This window comes from Barbatula barbatula (assembly GCF_947034865.1).
Source record: "Barbatula barbatula genome assembly, chromosome: 18".
Lineage (NCBI taxonomy): Eukaryota > Metazoa > Chordata > Actinopteri > Cypriniformes > Nemacheilidae > Barbatula > Barbatula barbatula.
Window position 1 is genome coordinate 11,668,093 of NC_136781.1, and position 6,562 is coordinate 11,674,654.

Sequence of the window (6,562 nt, forward strand, 5' to 3'; positions counted from 1 at the left end):
ACGCCTGCTTTTTAGAGGCAGTCAAACATAAAATATGACACACCATTAAAAAAAATACATGTTCGGGATGTTTTTGCACTTAAACTCTAAGAAAGATGGTCATTTTAAGTAAAACACACAGTTGAACGCTAGAGGGCAGTATACTCTAATAAAGTTGCCTTTCCACAGCAGCTTCATTACATAGTGAAAGTTCACAGTAAAAGTTTTGATTAAAAAAACATTTTATAATGGTTTATAAACCTATTTGAACTTATTTAATTACTAATCACTTATTTATAATTTTTACTGATGTTGCTTCTCTTCACCCATGATTTTGTGATTGAAGGAGATCTGTTTTAGTGCCCCATCAGTGCTTAGGATGCTTAAGGGAAGACACAGGTCTACACTTGTGCACGTCTCACAGGATGTGAAAGTGATGGTACAAAAATGCTCTGATGAGTTGTGACAGAGGCCTGAGGCGAGAGGCAGGGTGTGACAGGTTGACCTTGTCTGTTGCTGTCATGTAATGATGTCATCACGTGACCTTCTCAACTCTTGATGAACAAGACAAATTCATTAGATTTTCTATGAGCTTCAGGAATGGGTTACTATAGAATTTTACTGCACAAACTGAATCAAATTCATGAAATCACCTTGTGAAAGCAAGATTTGTTTTGCTTTTTAAGCAACTAGAATTGTGATGATAAAGACAATGAGTTTTCAGACTTCTAAGCTTGGACGAAAAGGTAGTTCTGCTTCAATTCATGCCAAACGCTGCTGTGTCGTCATTCTCAGACAAAGAGAGCACATACAGTACAGTTGGCTTGATATTTTCGCAAATCTTTCTGGAATAAAATAAAGTATTTACAGGTTGAAAAGAACAAATCACTAGAGCTTTAAATGTCTGAGCCTTTTTGCACCGGTGTTTTTATCAACACCTTTGTGAACTTCTCAGATAACAAAATGCACACAGAGGAATAGACGCGCATGCTTATAATAGCTACATGTGATAGAATTTTAAAATGTCAGTGACGGGTGCTTGAACAAGATGCGTGTGAAGAAAAGCTTCGGGTTGGGTTTCAGCTGTCATCTATAGCGTGAAAAAATTGACCAATGTCCAAACTGTTTAGTTTAGTTACGTTTAAATTCATCCCAACATTTTTTTACTATTAAAAAAAAGATAATTTAAATACAATTCGTAGCCAAACAGTTTGGGTCACTATTGACTTCCATAGTAGGGAAAAAAGACTTTGCTAGTCAATGGTGACCCAGAACTGTTTAGTTTCCCACATTCTTTAATCAACAGAACAAAAAATGTAATATGGAACAATTTGAGGGTGAGTAAATGTTGACATAATTTGGGGGTAAAGTACTTTAAGTACAGGAGCCTTTTATAACTTATTGTAGTGCTGTTCAAGAGTTCACTTTATTAGTCTGCTTTAAGATGCTTCAACTTTATGAGGCATATTTTTAATTTAATAATTTAAGAAAAGTTCAATAGATTTGAAAAGGATGGACAACACTGGAAACACACGTGCACACACGCACGCACACATAAGCTTAAGAATATTTTATTGAGTAGAAAATGCGACTGGAGAGACCTTTAAATATTGTTTTTGGATAAAAAGGTGACCTTGTCCTTGAAGACAGAGAGGTTGAGAACCACTCATCTAGCTCTAGATCATCCAACGCTTTACCTTCACCTTAACGTGTAAAATCAACCCCAAGGTTTTTATGAAAGTTACACACTCATCATAAACCCAGAAACACACACAGATACACACGTACAAGTTCAATTAAACATGTTAATGAGAGGAGCAGGTGGTTTAGTGTGACTAATCGTTGCATGCGGTCTCATCACACCTGGCGGCTACAGATGAAATGTCGGGTGTCCCTATTTCAATTCTGTGTGTGTGCTTATAGCAGTCAGCATTCTATTAAGTGCTTTCAAAGCATGCTTTTTATTTTTGGTTTTGGTGGCTGCAGAATAACCTCTTCATTCCAGTCATTGTTGCCAGGAGCCTTTTCCAGGAAAGCAAATAAATATACAACACAAGCTTTATTCCAGTCTCGAAAACCAATTGTGTTCTTTCTATATTCTGTCTTGCTCGATGCAGTTTATCACCCAAAGAAAATATAGCACACAATTTAAGTGTGTCATGTGTTGTTGCTCCAATATGGCAATTTTAACTTTACAATAAAAGAAAAACTGACCCGGCCTTCAAAGATGTCACTTTGAACGATCACTCATCAATTTTCCCTTCAAGGTTAAGATTTAGCTGGGAACACATTTGCAACAGGGTGAACAGTGTGTTGAATTCTTTATTTACTGCTTTTGTGTATTTGACAAAGAGTTTTTACAAAGAGTTGACTTTCTGTGACTTTATGTCTGATGGATTCTTTATATGTTTTGTTGAATGTGTTGTGTTACAGTGGTGGCTGCAAGTTTGTTATGACAGGGTCGCAAAAAGCTGCAAAACAGTTTGTAAACCTATGTAAACGCAAATAATGAAATGCAAGTATCTATTTAACCGAGAATAAAAATAATGGCAAAATGATAGACATATTAGCTTTGCAGCCACTCAAACTCCATGTTTTTTTGGCACAAATGCATTTGTTACTTTTTAAAAGCTTAATAGCTAAATAAAAGCCAAAATAGACATCTTCCAACACGGGCAGATTGTGCTAAGAAGCCCTTGATAAAACCTTGAAAACATATGCAAAGATGAAAGAAAATACAACGTTTATTTTGTAAACAAGGATCATTTTGTGGCCTAACTTGTCAGATGCGCTTGCTTGTAATAATCATGGACTTTATTTATCATGGATCATGGATATACATTTATTTGCATGAGAAACAGATAGGTTGTGCATCCAAATCATGCTTCCAAAAGTCATGATAAACTGCATTTAGAAGCTTTATTACAGTCAGCAAAAATAAGCCTTCCCCGTCGCCCCCTCTCTCCTGAACACACATAGGTGAACAGCGCATATACTTTTACAACTTCCGCCCCCACCAGGTGCCGTAATCACCGTACGTGACGCAAAAACGTGTGTTCAAAAATAAAAAAAATACCTGGCTCCTACAGTTTGCCTAAACGGACAAACTGCTCTAAAGAGCATCTCATTTGGGAAAGAAGAGAAAACGTGACATCATCTTAGTATGTGGCAGCCTCCGTAGTGCTTCAAAAGTGAGGGGTGAGCACTGTAGTGAGCCGTTGGTTGCAATTCGCAACCTCAGTAGGTACCACTAAAAATCACACAATGTTCCTTTAAGAAAAGCATAAACCTAACATTAACAATATTACATTTCACTAATAAAAAAACAAATACATAAATAAACAAATGAATGAATCATACACCGTCAATAATTGTCTTTAATAACTACACATTGATATCTCTCTTCAAAGAGACACCAGACAGATATCACTCGTTTAGAATTTTTGTCACATCTCGCTGTCTGTCTCACTCAATACCGACCCCATCCATCTTTCTCATAGCTGTCTTCTCTCTCATTATCTCTTCTTCATTTTCCCTATGACCTCGTCTCTCTTTCTTCAGTCTTTAAGTTACCGATACACCCTCCGTCTTTGCTCTCAATTCTTCCTATTTCCTTTATACAATTTATCTTGACCAAACAATGTTTTTAACAAAGGTCTTTTTTCAAGCAGATGTGAATCAGTCATAATTTTACTGCAGCATGATAAAACCTCAGAAAAGCTCTTTCCTGAGGCATGATGGGTTCTTCACAGAACATGGCTCTTGTTATACTTACTTCTCGATGCTTGGTGAAGACAGGGGACCTGAAGCAGCGTGACTCTGAGACTCACTCATATTTGTGTCATAACAAATCATGAGTATAATTAAAGTTGAATATGCTGTCTATTCCTTTAAAGCTTTTCTGTTGCTCGCAAAAATTGGTTTAATGCCCGAGGTGGGAAATGTATGCACACAAACGTCAACATTATATTACGTCCACATCTCGGTAAGGGCAATTTCTATTTATACGTGCTCACATGGATGTCTCTCTTGGAGGATCTCCCTAGAAGGGTCAAGCTGTCGGTGTAATTTACTAATCACAAGTTTCCCTTTTTTCACATTCCAAAGGTTTGTCAATATGATCATATGAAATGTAATCATGTTTTCATAGACTATTTCACAAAATCACAACGATAACACTTCCATTTCTGAGCATTCTCTGTTTTAAGTAGAAAGGAATTGCTCATCAAAAAGATTTTTACAATCAGAACCTGATAACGCTTAGATATGCAGTGAATGTTCCCAACTACACCTCAGTTCTCTCTCCATATATCTAAACAACAAAGTCATCTTCTCAGAATTACCTCATAGGACACTTGATTTATTGATGACTGGTTCTGGATTTTCTTTCTCACACCCTTTTCGTATGAGCGAGAATGTCTCGTATCTCTGGACCGAGAACGTTCAGAATGTAATGAAAGCCAGTCCACACAACTACCTCAACTTATGATCTTGAATTCTTTTGAGGGAAAACTGATAAGTCAGTCCTCCATCAATGTAAGAGGAACAATGCACACAAGTTAATTATCTAGGACTTAACTTGGTCTTTCCATTTTTTTAGTTGACAACCATAGTAGAAGTTGGCAAAACCAAATCAGGAGGTATACTGTACAGCTGAATTTAGATCATCATTTTTTCTGCCAGAAAGCTAGACAAGTCTTCTGCTGTTCAGAACCGTTTGTGACCATCTGTTTAACAAAATGTTAAAGTATCTATTGTAGCATGACACGAACTGATGGTCAAGATGTTCTTTTAATGATTGTACAGATGTCAACAAAAAATACAAATGTCAAAAGAACAAAATGGGAGTCTAAGCCCATCTGTTTTTCTTTGTTTGCTTGCAGGTGTTTGTGTGTGTATTCATGACAGGTTTTAAAAGCCGATGCTGACTGTTTCACACAATTGCATGGTATGTTTGCACATACTGTATTATCTCATTGCAGCGATCAAGTTGAGACTCTAAATGAGCCCAGAGAAATTGAAAATAGTCAATTAATAGTGTATATGGTCTTTCAATCCCTCTACTGTAAATATGGAAATGTGGGATGTTGCAATATTAATTGTGTTTATGTATTTTGTCCTTTAACCAATATCATGGGTGTAATGAGAGCCAGACAGCCAGTGTTAATGTGTTCTGATAGGAGGGTGAGGGAACATGTCAATAAATGTTAAGATCTGCATTCTTGATGAATGAGCTAATGCAAAATTGTATTGGATTCTTCTTCATTAAAATGTCTCACAGGCTCCAACTCATTAATCTGCTCCATTTCAGATAAGATGATTTTTTTGCTGGGACTGGTTCAAGTGCAGTCAACTCATCTGGTCTCAAAGACCTGGATAAAAAAATAGAAACCCAAAAGGAAAAAAGTCAGTTGTGTGCATCCAAGTTATACTTCCAGCTGCTTCCATACTGCAATCTTAGCTGTTTTAATCATTTTAACGCTGACAGACTGACACATTAGATATTATTTACTAGAATAATTGAATCTATTATATAAAACACCATGTAGCGTGTTTTGCCCTTTTTTGGGGGGGGGTTATTTATTTATTTTTTCCCCTGTAAAGCTGCTTTGGAACAATGCAAATTGTGAAAAGCGCTATATAAATAAAGGTGAATTGAATTGAACATTGTGAGAACTAGTACAGTTTTCGGCCAAAAAGCTGAAAAGGTAACAAAGGGGGGTACAAGGAAACAATAGTAGCTTTCCTGTAGCTCAGTGGTAAGAGCATGTTAACAATGCCATGGTTGAGGCTTCGACCCCAGGGGATTGCACATACTTAGAAACAAATGTATAGGATAATGCAATGTGATAAAAGCATTCACCAAATGCATAAATGTAAATGTAGTTAAAGGTGATCGAAGTGCCATATGAATAAATATCTACATTTTCTTTTTGTTTGACATTTACATGAATCATAATTCTTTAACAGAATTCTTTAAATGAAATAAAATAACTCAAGAATAGAAATTAAATAACATTTTCAAACATTATGCATAATTTGACATAACTACAACTCGATTGTAAGTGGCGAAATAAAAATATAATAATTGTTTTTCTGAGTTATTGGTCATATTTCATCTCAGTAATCCTTTTAACACGAAAATATTATTTTATTATAAAAAATTTATGAATGGAATAATTTAAAATGTAATAATTGATATTTGTTTAAGAAAGAAATTCGAGGTCCATCCTCTGAAACATTGGGGCGTATAGCTTTCACTTTTGTTCAGTGTGTATTAAGTGTTAGGTTATTTAAAGTCGCACGCATTGACAGGCATCCTATAATGCAAAGCTATAACGTATAGACAAGTTGAACCTAAAGTCCTAAGAGTGTTTGGACCACATTACTCCATGACGAAAATATTTAGCTGTGTACTCATGGGCAGATGCAGAAGGTCTATGGGTGAGTTTATTTAAGGGATTGTTTATTATGTCTGCTCCAAGGCACTTCAAGAGAAATAACATAATACCTGGAGATATCGTGTATATGAGGGACAATGAACGTAGTTTAAACATCGCACTTAGCCAGTCTGAAAGAAGCA